The following is a 14,212-nucleotide window of genomic DNA, read 5'->3' as shown; positions in this document are numbered from 1 at the left end:
ACTTGACAATATAACAACTTATACTTTCACAGTTTTGATTTAATTTCCTTTAAACTCTTTTAATATATATTTTAAAAGTTTTTGTAAAAGTATTTCTTTTTTAATAATAATGAATCTCCTTCCAGTTGTCATCATGTAGAATATTGGCTACTAGTTCTTATCAGGAAAAAAAAAACCCTCTTGGAAATCTCTTCATTATGAAAGCATATTCTGCAACAATAACTGATGCGTAAGCAAACCATAAAAACTGCAGCTTGCCAGAAAAAAAATACTTTGTTGGTTGTTCCACAGTCTGAATATTTTTTAAAGTAATTCTTAACAAAAGATTCTTTCAATCTTATGAGTGTTAGTGTGAGTCTCACTAGCATGTAGCTTTACATCCTTGGACAGGAAGGGTGGCCAACAGCTAGAGAAAAGCTCATGGAGTTTAGGTTTTGATTCCTGAAAAACCTTATACTCCACTGAGCAGGAAATCACTTTTTTTTATTCCTTTCCTTCCTTTTTTTTCCTACTTAAAACTGTGGATAGATGTATGCTAAGGTAGCCCAGTCAATCCTCATTTATTTATTTTGTGAATTTGGTCTCAGAACATTTCTGGAAGAGACCTTTGAAAAGAGCCTGGATAGACTTCCACTGCAATCTCTAACAGTGGGCATCTGGCTTCCTCTTAAGTTTGGAAACATCTAAGGAGAAGACTTTTGAGAGTCCCTTGGACTGCAAGGAGATCCAACCAGTCCATTCTGAAGGAGATCAGCCCTGGGATTTCTTTGGAAGGAATGATGCTAAAGCTGAAACTCCAGTACTTTGGCCACCTCATGCGAAGAGTTGACTCATTGGAAAAGACTCTGATGCTGGGAGGGATTGGGGGCAGGAGGAGAATGGGACGACAGAGGATGAGATGGCTGGATGGCATCACTGACTCGATGGACATGAGTCTGAGTGAAGTCCGGGAGTTGGTGATGGACAGGGAGGCCTGGCGTGCTGTGATTCATGGGGTCGCAAATAGTTGGACACGACTGAGCGACTGAACTGAACTGAACTGAAGCAAAAGTAATCTTTTGTAATTGCTTTATTGGCAGTATAAGGGAAGACCTGATTGGATCCCATACCACAATATCTAAAATTTCCAAGCTTTTAATTCTTTTCTCTAGCTGTGTTTTCCCAAGCCTCTGTCCTAGTCTCTGGTAGTTCCTTGCTTTGAGGCAGCACAAATCCAATCATCACATGCTAGTCTCCCTGTATACATTTGTCTATTCAAATTTTCTCCTTTTCATAAGAATACAAATCATATAGGATGGGGGCCCACCCTAATAAACTCATTTTAACTTGACAATGCCCCCACGGTGGGCTCTGGACTCCAGAGGCCCAGGTGGATGGGCCTGGTCTTAGCCCTGCCTCCGTAGCACCATGCTGCCTGCGCAGGACCTTCGTGGATCTCTTTGAGCAGCGTGGCACCGTCCAGCATGCGTGCCACGACTCCCGCGTGATGAGGTCATCGTGGTTCCCCTGGCCTGTACCGCTGCTGGGGAGCCTGGTGAGGCGTCGTTTTTTCAGCCTACTATGGTAATTATAAGGCCAGAGCATTTTGCTACATTCCAGTCTATTTATGAATGTGTGCGTGTGTGCTAAGGTGCTTTAGACGTGTCCGAATCTACGCGACCCCTGACTGCAGCCTGCCAGGCTCCTCTATCCGTGGGGTTTCTCCAGGTAATAATACTGGAATGGGTTGTGGGTTGCCATTTCCTCCTCCAGGGAATCTTCCCGGACCCAGGTATTGACCCCCACCCCCACACCCCAACCCTCACCGCTAGTTGCCACCTGGGAAGCCCATTTATGAATGAGAAGCATTCAAATCAACTGCTGTCAGTGTGATATTATCTTCAGCTTTTATGTGAACTCAATGAGGAAATCCCATGGACAGAGGAGCCTGACAGGCTGCAGTTCATGGGGTCACAAAAGACTTGGACACAACTTAGAGACTAAATAACAACAAAAATGAGGAAATTTGCTTGCAATTGTATGACAGTTCTTTTTGCTTTGTTTGCCTCTTGGGGAATCATCCTGTTCACTAATCTTCCTGCAGCTGGTAGTTCATAAAGCAGTCTTCCGACTCAAGTCCTGAGCTATTGCCTCACTTCAAAAACGTATTGGTGGATGTATGTTGTCCTTCCTGTTATCACAAAGTATGGCATGTGGGGCAGGGTCAAATGTATATGATTTTATATTCTACCACCTTTGGGCTGTTTATCATTCTACCCTTTTCCATTAATGTGAACGAGTATGTGCTCAGTCATGTCCGACTCTTTGTGACCCCCACAGACTGTATCCCTCCAGAATCCTCTGTCCATAGAATTCTCCAGGCAAGAATACTGGAGTGGGTTGCCGTTTCCTTCTCCAGGGGATCTTCCTGACCCAGGGATAGAATCGGGTCTCCTGCATTGGCAAGCTACCACTGAGCCACTTGGGAAGCATTAATGTGAATTCTTGGACATTATTTCTTTCATAAAATATGTGTGCAAAATATTTCCACAGAGGCTAAGAGGAATGTTTAACAAAAGTGCTGGTGTCATAGTAATTCTGTAAATTTATATATATTTGGATGTGTGCGGGGAGCTGGCGGGAGGCACTCCGCCCGTGGCAAAGGTCATGAGGAAGGAGGCTCGACATACGCAAAGGCGGGATCGAGCCTCAGGAGCCCCCCTGGAAATCCTCGAGCATCTACCCCCATAACTAGAGCCTGCCTACTTTACTTATTTGTGCTCTCACCTACACCTCTGACTTTACAAGGGGCTGTCCCCCACCACCTCTTTCGGAGAAGGAGTTAACTTAGAGCTCCAGTTAATAAAAACTCCTGGGCGTGACAAGAGTATTTTAACCTATAATCTCCTCTGAAGATTCTCTAGTCTGCCTGACAGGCTTGTCCGGCCACATGTGATTGCTCACAGCCTCCCAACGGTGAGAGGCCCGGGATGCTTTAAACCTTCTAAAACAGGTGCTTTAGAGAAGTTAGAAAACTATTAGTATAAGTATAGTGGGCTGATTAGAAATTGTGTTGGTGAGGGGTTTTTCATTTGTTGAGCCAATGTTCGCTGCTAAGTCTCCACATCCCCTGCCCTTACACACATTAATGAATATATAGAAGAAATAAGTATTAACCTTTGATATAAATCATGTTAGGACTTAGGCTAAGTAAATTCTTTCCTTAACTAAAACCCACTACATCCTCACCCTATAGGAATGTAACTTTATTTGGGTGGAGTCTTTTTTAAGAATAATCACCCCTGGAGAAATAAGTGTCCTGGTTGACTGACCGCTGTCACAAGGAAGAGGGTCATAAATTGTCAGCAGGCCCCCTGGCCAGAAGATGATGTCACACCCCTAAGACCTCTGTATACATTTGTATGAAGCACCTGACTTTAATAAAAGTCAGTACTGCTGTCCCTGCGTGACTTTTGTATAACACCTCAGTGTATAAAAACAGACCCTGGAAAATAAAGAATTGGGATCAGTTCCTCGAAAGACTGGTCTGCCCATGTCTCTCTCTCTCTCAAACTCTGGCTGAGTCTCCATCTGGAGCGCAGAGCCCGCCATGCTTACTAATTATGCCTGGGCTTCTAAGATCCGACCGGGGAGGCCTCAGTGTCTCCTCTCCTTCAGGAGAACGGAAGGATGCCTGCGGCCTACGTAAGTGGTGCAAGCTTCTTGTCTTGAAGTTTTATTGGTCTCCCGCGTAAACCAAGCTACTTAGCCTCTTTTCTCCACTGAATTTTCCTGCTGAGTTATCCTCATTCTATTACTCCTTATATCTCTAATTAATATTTAAATAAGTCGCCGACGCCATCCCAGCTTCAAATACCCTGGATCAGCCGGGGCTGGACCTCGGCAGATGTGTGTGTGTATAACATTTTGGTTCCTTAAAAAGCTAAAAATAGAGCTACTGTATGATCCCACAATCCCACTCTTGGGCATATATCTGGAGAAAACCATGGTTAAATAGGATACATGTGCCAATATCATTACAGTACTATTTACAATAGCCAGGACATGGAAGTAACCTAGGTGGCCATTGACAAAGGAATGGGTAAAGAAGTGGTACATGTTTACAATGAAATATCACTTAGCCTTTAAAAAGGATGAAATAATACCACTTGAAGCTACAGGGATGGATTTGGAGATTATCATACTAAGTGAAGTAAGTTAGAAAAAGACAAATGTCACATGATATTGCTTACATGAGGAATGTTTAAAAAAATTATACAAATGAACTTATTTGTATCAAAACATTTAAAATATATAACCAACCAAATAGAAACATTTAAAATAGATACCCTACTATTAAAAAAAAAAAAAAAACTAGTAATTTTTGATGACTGACTCGATGGACGTGAGTTTGAGTGAACTCCAGGAGATGGTGATGGACAGGGAGCCCTGGTGTGCTGCGATTCATGGGGTTGCAAAGAGTTGGACATGACTGAGCCACTGAACTGAACTGAACTGGTGACAAATAATGGGACTTCTCTGGTGGCTCAGATGGTACAGAATCTACCTTCAATTCAGGAGACCTGTGTTTGATCCCTGGGTTGGGAAGAGCCCCTGGAAAAGGGAATGGCTACCCATACCAGTATTTTTGCCTAGAGATTTCCATGGGCAGAGGAGCCTGGCAGGCTACAGTCCATGAAGTCACGGAGAGTCAGATAAGACTGAATGACTAACACATACACCCTCTTACACACACATGACAAATAACTACCACCTTGGTACATAGGATAAAAAAATAACAACTTTCTAACAATTTTAGTAATGAAAAAGAACATGGGAAATATTAATTATAAGTGACTACTATATGCCTAAAAGGGCAAAATATTTACAACATTGAAGGTGTGGGCAAAATAGGTACAAAGGAAAATGGACCCTCCCTCAATTTGTAAAGATGAAGAAATATAGGAAATTAATAATACAGAATTAGAGAAGATACAATGACTAGATGGATTTATAGTAGCATGGATTTTATCTAGTTAGTTAATTTCAGTAGTTTTGAAATTATTCCAAGTGATATAAAGACAATAAAAATCTCCTAGTTCATTTTAAGATGCAAGAGAATGATACATCAAAAGAATGATATCATTTGACCAAGCAGATTTTCTTTTAGGCATGCCATAATGACTCAATACTAGCATATATATCAACACAACTTATTCTATAAAAAAATTAAGACAGGAACCAAATAAGATAATCAGATTTTAAGAAGGCATCATAAAAGTTAATAACTGGTCCTTAATTTATATAAATCTAAGGAAAATAATAAATGAAAATTTGTTAATCAAATAAAGGCTTAATTACCAACTGTAACAGAAATGATGATCACAATTAATAAATCACTGAAACACTTTCAATTGAAATTGTAAATAGGAAGTAATGCCTATTATCACTAATGAGTTTAAATCTTCGATAAAATAACTCCTGAGGTCATACTGAAATTTTCAATTCAAAGCCTGGGCTTTGGGACATTTATCAATGTTTTCCTTTACATCTCTATCTCCTTTTCTTCACATTGAGATTCCTAGTTCTTGTGTACACTGGAAATGACATAGCTATAATATAGTATAATTGTTCATCTGCTTTATCCCACATTCCTTAGAAATCATTTCCAGAATAATATACTGCCACCAAAGTATGGTTATTGAAAATATTTAAATCTTTTTGTGTGTATTCTCCTTTTTTGCTCCCCATTTTTTAAAGTAAACTTTTTACTATGAAATAATTTTAGATTTTCAGAAAATTTGCAAAGATAGTACAAAGAAAGCCTATATACCTCTCCCCCATTTTCTCATTGTTGATTTTATAGAACCATGATACATTTTTAAAAACTAAGAAACCAACATTAGTATATTACTATTAACTAAACTTCAGATTTTATTCAGCTTTCACTGTTTTTTCCAATAATGTCCTTTTTCCATTCCAAGATCTAATCCAGGATACCATATTGTGTTTAATTGCCATGGTTCCTTGGTCTCCTCTGGTCTTTCATAGTGTTCAAAACCTCAGGAACGTCTTGTAATCTGGAACCTGCCCCTTAAATGGAGGGCAGGGAGAGATCAAAGAAATAGGCTCACCACTCCAGATTGGTAGGTAGCAGGTTTAATAAGCAAGGAAACTTAATTTTTGAGCCTTGTTTTGGGCTTCAAGACAAGTAGATTTCTGCATCTGCCAGCCAGAATCTTAAAAGGCTTTAAGACTATATCCTTGTGGAAGCTTCTGGGAACACAGAAGGCAACTGGAAAGAATATTCCAAAGACAGTGACGGGATGAGAAGCCTCCTGGTCAATAGTCAGGACCCAGCTTGCAGGTGAAACCAGTTGTTGCATCTTCTTGATAACCTCCTCCAACAGATAGTTTTTTAGTCCTTGTTTTTCATGACCTTGACAGTTTTGAGGAGTCCTAGTTAAGTATTTTATAGAATGTCCTTCAATTTGAATTTACCTTTTGTTTTCTCATAATCAGTCTGCATGAAGGGCTTGGGAAAGAAATGTTACAGGTGAAATGTCCTCACACATCAGGGGATACAGTACTATCAACATAACTCATAAGTGATGATGTTAATCTTATTCATTTAGTCGAAGTAGTTTTTTCAAATGTCTCCATGGTAAAGTTATGTTTTCCTCCATTTTTCCATACTCAATTCTTAAAAAGCAAATCATTAAGTTCAGCCACACTCAAGAAGTAGGAAGAATTAAACTCTGCCTCCTGCAGGGTAAGATCTACATCATTTATTTGGAATTCTTCTGTGGGGAAAATTCATATCTTCTTTCACATTTGTTTATTTAATCATTTACTTGTGACAGTAGGGGCTCATAAGTATTTGTTTTGTATTTGGGGTTATAGGCTGCTGCTGCTACTGCTAAGTCACTTCAGTCGTGTCCGACTCTGTGCGACCCCACAGACGGCAGCCCACCAGGCTCCCCCGTCCCTGGGATTCTCCAGGCAGGAACACTGGAGTGGGTTGCCATTTCCTTCTCCAATGCATGAAAGTGAAAAGTGAAAGTGAAGTCGCTCAGTCGTGTCCGACTGGAAGTGACCCCATGGACTGCAGCCTACCAGGCTCCTCCGTCCATGGGATTTTCCAGGCAAGAGTACTGGAGTGGGGTGCCATTGCCTTCTCCGATACTTCTCCAGACATATCTCTTCTGCACTGACAGATGAGTTCTTTACCCAGAAGTCCAATAGATAATTGTAGAAGCTAAGATACCACTTGTGTCATAGGTAATGTCAGAGAGATATCCTAATAAATATAGCTCCTCAGAACTGGGAAGGGCACAACACACAGGCCCAACCGAGTCTGTGCCTTTGTGGAGTACTCAAGACCCTGAACCTGAGCATCTTAGACATGGAAAGTGCATGCAACCCAGGGCCCACTTTGGATAGTTCCCCTTCAGAGCAACCTGGAGCCTGAGCAGTGTAGACTGGGAAAGCACACACGTGAGCTGGGGCAAACCCAGTGTGGTCCATATACTGTGAGCACTCCCTACACACACCAGTGATATTTGTTTGCAGTGTTCCTCTGCCCCCTTGTGTCAGGATAGAAATTAGACACTGAAGAGACTTGCAGGCAGAAGAAGCCAAAATAAACAAAGAAGAGGGATCCACTCTGAAAGTGACAGGTTCAACAGATTAAAACCCTGTAGTTACCATTAACTAAGCATTGGAAGGGGCCTATAGACCTTGAGAAAAAGTACAAACTGGAACAAGGAACTATCTGACTGAACTGACCCCACAGTGCCCTCAACAACTCCAGAGAAATTCCTAGATACATTTTTACTATTATCATTTTTAAGTGCTTTATTACTCCTTAAATTTTCATTTTTATAACCTACTATTACTTTGTAAAAAAGACACTTATTAAAGCAAATTTCACATATATATTTCTTATAATTTTTGTGATTGATTTTGTTTTGTATTTTTAATATTGTATTTTTTACAGTCTTATCTCTACTGTAGATTTTTAACCTTTGCTTTTTTGTATTTGTTATCAATTTTGTACCTTTAAGAATCTAATCTTCAGTACCCATTTTTACATAGGGGTGTGATTACTGGCTTGATTGCTGTCTCCCCTTTTGACTCTCCCTTTTCTCCCCTAGGTCACCTCTATCTCCTCCCTCCCCCTTATCTTCTCTGCTTAACTCTGTGAATCTCTCTGGGTGTTCCGGGCTGTGGAGAACAGTTAAGGAATAATTACTGGCTAGATTGGTTTCTCCCCTTTTCACTGACCCTTCTCCTCCTGGTCACCTCTATCTCCCTCCTCCCTCTCTCTTCTCCATGTAACTCTGTGAACCTCTGGGTGTTCCTCACTGTGGAGAATCTTTTTACCATTAACCTAGATGTTTTATCATTGGTGCTGTATGTATGGAGACGTCTTGAGGCTACTATAAGAATAAGACTGAAAGCCAGAGGCAGGAGGCTTAAATCCAAAATTTGAGAACCCCAGAAAACTCCTGACTCCAGGGAACATTAATTGACAAGAACTCATCCAAAAGCCTCCATACCTACCCTGAAACCAAGCTCCACCCAAGAGTCAACAAGTTCCAGAGCAAGACATACCATGCTAATTCTCTAGCAATGCAGGAACATAGCCCTGAGCATTAAATACAGGCTGTCCAAAGTGAAACCAGAGAGAAGAGATCCAGACCCACTCACCAGAACACTGACACAAGCTTCCCTAACCAAGAAACCTTGACAAGCCACTAGTCCAACCCCACAGACATGGAGCAACCTCCACAATAAAGAGGAACCACAAACTTCTAGCACACAGAAAGGCCACCCGAAACAGAGCAATTGAAACAAAATGAAAAGGCAAAGAAATATTCAGCAGGTAAAGGAACATGATAAATGCCCACCAAACCAAATAAAAGAGGAGGAGATAGGGAATCTACCTGAAAAAGAATTCAGAATAATGTTAGTAAAGATGATCCAAAATCTTGAAAACAAAATGGAGTTACAGATAAATAGACTAGAGACAAGGATTGAGAAGATGCAAGATATGTTTAACAAGGACCTAGAAGAAATAAAAAAGAGTCAATATATAATGAATAATGCAATAACTGAGATCAAAAGCACACTGGAATGAATCAACAGTAGAATAACAGAGGCAGAAGATAGGATAAGTGAGGTGGAAGATAGAATGGTGGAAATAAATGAAGCAGAGAGGAAAAAAGAAAAAAAAATTAAAAGAAATTAGGACAACTTCAGAGACCTCTGGGAAAATGTTAAATGCCCCAACATTTGAATCATAGGAGTCCCAGAAGAAGAAGACAAAAAGAAAGGCCATGAGAAAATTCTTGAGGAAATAATAGTTGAAAACTTCCCTAAAATGGGGAAGGAAATGGCCACCCAATCCAAGAAACCCCGAAGGTCCCAGATAGGATAAATCCAAGGCAAAACACCATAAGACACATATTAATCAAGCTAACGAAGCTCAAGCACAAAGAGCAAATATTAAAAGCAGCAAGAGAAAAGCAACAAATAACACACAAGGGGACTCCCATAAGAATAACAGCTGATCTTTCAATAGAAACTTTTCAGGCTAGAAGGGAATGGCAGGACATACTTAAAGTAAAGAAAGAGAAAAACCTACAACCCCTATTACTGTTCCCAGCAAGGATCACATTTGAATATAAAGGAGAAATCAAAAGCTTTACAGGAAAGCAAAAGCTGAGAGAATTCAGCACAACCAAACCAGCTCTCCAACAAATGCTAAAGGACCTTCTCTAGACAGGGAACACAGAAAGGGTTTATAAACTCAAACCCAATACAACAAAGTAAATGGCAACAGGATCATACTTATCAATAATTACCTTAAATGTAAATGGGTTGAATGCCCCAACCAAAAGACAAAGACTGGCTGAATGGATACAAAAACAAGACCCCTACATATGCTGTCTACAAGAGACCCACCTCAAAACAAGAGACACATACAGACTGAAAGTGAAGGGCTGGAAAATGATATTTTACACAAATGGAGACCAAAAGAAAGCAGGAGCAACAATACTCATATAAGATAAAATAGACTTTGAAATAAAGGTCGTGAAAAGAGACAAAGGAGGACACTACATAATGATCAAAGGATCAATCCAAGAAGAATATATAACAATTATAAATATATATGCACCCAATATAGGAGCACCACAATATGTAAGGCAAATGCTGACAAGTATGATAGGGGAAATTAACAGTAACACAATAATAGTGGGATTAGTATAATACCCCACTCACACCTATGGATAGATAAACTAAACAGAAAATTAACAAGGAAACACAAACTTTAAATGATGCAATGGACCAGTTAGACCTAATTAATATCTATAGGACATTTTATCTCCAAACAATGAATTTCAGCTTTCTCTCAAGTGCACACGGAACATTCTCCAGGATAGATCACATCCTGGGGCATAAATCCAGCCTTGGTAAATTAAAAAAAAAAATTTAAATCATTTCAGGCCTCTTTTCTGATCAAAATGCAGTAAGGTTAGATGTCAACTACAGGAAAAAAAACTATTAAAAATACAAACATATGGAGGCTAAACAACAAGCTTCTGAATAACCAACAAATCACAGAAGAAATAAAAAAAATAAATAAAAATAGGCATAAAAACAAATGAAAATGAAAACACAACAACCCAAAACCTATGGGATTCAGTAAAAGCAGTGCTAAAGGGAAGGTTCATAGCAATAGAAGCTTACCTCAAGAAACAAGAGAAAAATCAAATAAACAACCTAACTTTACACCCAAAGAAACTATAAAAAGAAGAAATGAAGAACCCCAGAGTTAGTAGAAGGAAAGAAATCATAAAAATTATGGCAGAAATAAATGAAAAAGAAACAAAGGAAACCATAGCAAAAATCAACAAAAGTAAAAGCTGGTTCTATGAGAAGATAAATAAAATAGACAAACCATTAGCCAGACTCATCAAGAAAAAAAGGGAAAAAGACCAAATCAACAAAATTAGAAATGAAAATGGGGAAATCACAACAGACAACACAGAAATACAAAGAATCATGAGACTACTATAAGCAACCATATGCCAATAAAATGGAGAACTTGGAAGAAATGGACAAATTCTTAGAAAAGTATAACTTTCCAAAACTGAATCAGGAAGAAGTAGAAAATCTTAAGTGACCCATCACAAGCACAGAAATTGAAACCGTAATCAAAAATCTTCCAACAACAACAAAAAAAAGCCCAGGACCAGATACTTTCACAGGTGAATTCTACCAAAAATTTAGAGAAGAGCTCACATCTATCCTATTCAAACTCTTCCAGAAAATTGCAGAGGAAGGTAAACTCTCAAACTCATTCTATTAGGCCACCATCACCTTAATACCAAAACCAGACAAAGGTGCCACAAAAAAAGAAAACTACAGGTCAGACTTTATTCTGGGGGGCTCCAAAATCACCAAAGATGGTGATTGCAACCATGAAATTAAAAGACGCTTACTCCTTGGAAAGAAAATTATGACCAACCTAGATAGCATATTCAAAAGCAGAGATATTACTTTGCCAACAAAGGTCCGTCTAGTCAAGGCTATAGTTTTTCCAGTGGTCATGTGTGGATGTGAGAGTTCCACTGTGAAGAAAACTGAGCACCGAAGGATGGATGCTTTTGAACTGTGGTGTTGGAGAAGACTCTTGAGAGTCCCTTGGACTGCAAGGATGTCCAACTAGTACATCCTAAGGGAGATCAGTCCTGAGTGTTCATTGGAAGGACTGATGCTAAAGCTGAAACTCCAATACTTTGGCCACCTCATGAGAAGTGTTGACTCATTGGAAAAGACTCTGATGCTGGGAGGGATTGGGGGCAGGAGGAGAAGGGGACGACAGAGAATAAGATGGCTAGATGGCATCACCAACTCGATGGACATGAGTTTCAGTGAACTCTGGGAGGTGGTGATGGACAGGGAGGCCTGGCATGCTGCGATTTATGGATCGTAAAGAGTTGGGCAAGACTGAGCGACTGAACTGAACTGAACAGGCCAATATCACTGATGAACATGCAAAAATCCTCAACAAAATTCTAGCAAACAGAATTTAACAACATATTAAAAAGATCATATAGCATGATAAGTGGGCTTTATCCCAGGGATGCAAGGATTCTTCAACATTCGCAAATCAATCAATGTGGTACACCACATTAACAAATTGAAGGATAAAAACTATGTGATTATCTCAATAAATGCAGAGAAAGCCTTTGATAAAATTCAACACCCATTTATGATAAAAACCTTACAGAAAGCAGGCATAGAAGGAACATACCTCAACATAATAAAAGCCATATATGATAAACACACAGCAAACATTATCCTCAATGTTAAAAATTGAAAGCATTTCCCCTAAAGTCAGGAACAAGACAAGGGTGCCCACTCTCACCACTACTATTCAACATAGTTTTGGAATTTTAGCCACAGCAATCAGAGAAGAAAAAGAAATAAAAGGAATCCAGATTGGAAAAGAAAAAGTAAAACTCTAACTGTTTGCAGATGACATGATCCTCTACATAGAAAACCCTAAAGACTCCAACAGAAAATTACTAGAGCTAATTAATGAATACAGTAAATTTTTAGGATATAAAATTAACACACAGAAATCCCTTGCATTCCTATACACTAATAATGAGAAAACAGAAACAGAAATTAAGGAAACAATTCCATTCACCATTGCTACAAAAAGAATAAAATAGGAATAAATCTACCTAAAGAAACAAAAGACCTATATATAGAAAACTATAAAACACTGATGAAAGAATTCAAAGATGACACAAATAGATGGAGAAATATATCATGTTCATGGATCAGAAGAATCATTTAGTGAAAATGAGTATACTACCAAAGCAATCTATAGATTCAATGCAAACTCTATCAAACTACCAATGGTATTTTTCACAGAGCTAGAAAAATAATTTCACAATTTGTACGGAAATACAAAAAAACCTCGAATAGCCAAAGCAATCTTGAGAAAGAAGAATGGAACTGGAGGAATCAACTTGCCTGACTTCAGGCTCTACTACAAAGCCACGGTCATCAAGACAGTATGATACTGGCACAAAGACAGAAATACAGATCAATGGAACAAAATAGAAAGCCCAGAGATAAATCCACGCACCTATGGACACCTTATCTTTGACAAAGAAGGCAAAAATATACAATGGAGAAAAGACAATCTCTTTAACAAGTGGTTCTGGGAAAACTAGTCAACCACTTGTAAGAGAATGAAACTAGAACACTTGCTAACACCATACACAAAAATAAACTCAAAATGGATTAAAGATCTAAACGTAAGACCAGAAACTATAAAACTCCTAGAGGAAAATATAGGTAAAACACTCTCTGACATAAATCACAGCAGGATCCTCTATGATCCACCTCCTAGAGTATTGGAAATAAAAGCAAAAATAAACAAATGGGGTCTAATTAAACTTAAAAGCTTTTGCACAATGAAGGAAACTATATGAGGTGAAAAGACAGCCTTCAGAATGGGAGCAAATAATATCAAATGAAGCAACTGACAAAGAATTAATCTCAAAAATATACAAGCAGCTCATGCAGCTCAATTCCAGAAAAATAAACGACCCAATCAAAAAATGGGCCAAAGAATTAAACAGACATTTCTCCAAAGAAGACATACAGATGGGTAGCAAAAAAATGAAAAGATGCTCAACATCACTCATTATTGGAAAGATGCAAATCAAAACCATAAATGAGGTCCCATCTCACACTGGTCAGAATGGCTGCTATCAAAAAGTCTAAAAACAATAAATGCTGGAGAGGGTGTGGAGAAAAAAAGAACCCTCTTACACTGTTGGTTGGAATGCAAACTAGTACAGCTACTATGGAGAACAGTGTGGAGATTCCTTAAAAAACTGGAAATAGAACCGCCATATGACCCAGCAATCCCACTGTTGGGCATACACACTGAGAAAACCAGAATTGAAAGAGACACATGTACCCCAATGTTCATCACAGCACTGTTTACAAAAGCTAGGACATGAAAGCAACCTAGACGTCCAGTGGCAGACAAATGGATAAGAAAGCTGTGATACATATACACAATGGAATATTATGCAGTTATTTAAAAGAACATATTTGAATCTATTCTAATGAGGTGGATGAAACTGGAGCCTATTATACAGAGTGAAGTAAGTCAAAAAGAAAAACACCAATACAG

Source organism: Bubalus kerabau, chromosome 2 (genome assembly GCF_029407905.1).
Source record: "Bubalus kerabau isolate K-KA32 ecotype Philippines breed swamp buffalo chromosome 2, PCC_UOA_SB_1v2, whole genome shotgun sequence".
In the NCBI taxonomy this organism is placed as follows: domain Eukaryota; kingdom Metazoa; phylum Chordata; class Mammalia; order Artiodactyla; family Bovidae; genus Bubalus; species Bubalus kerabau.
The sequence above is the reverse complement of the archived record's forward strand: the minus strand, read 5'-3'. Positions refer to the sequence as shown.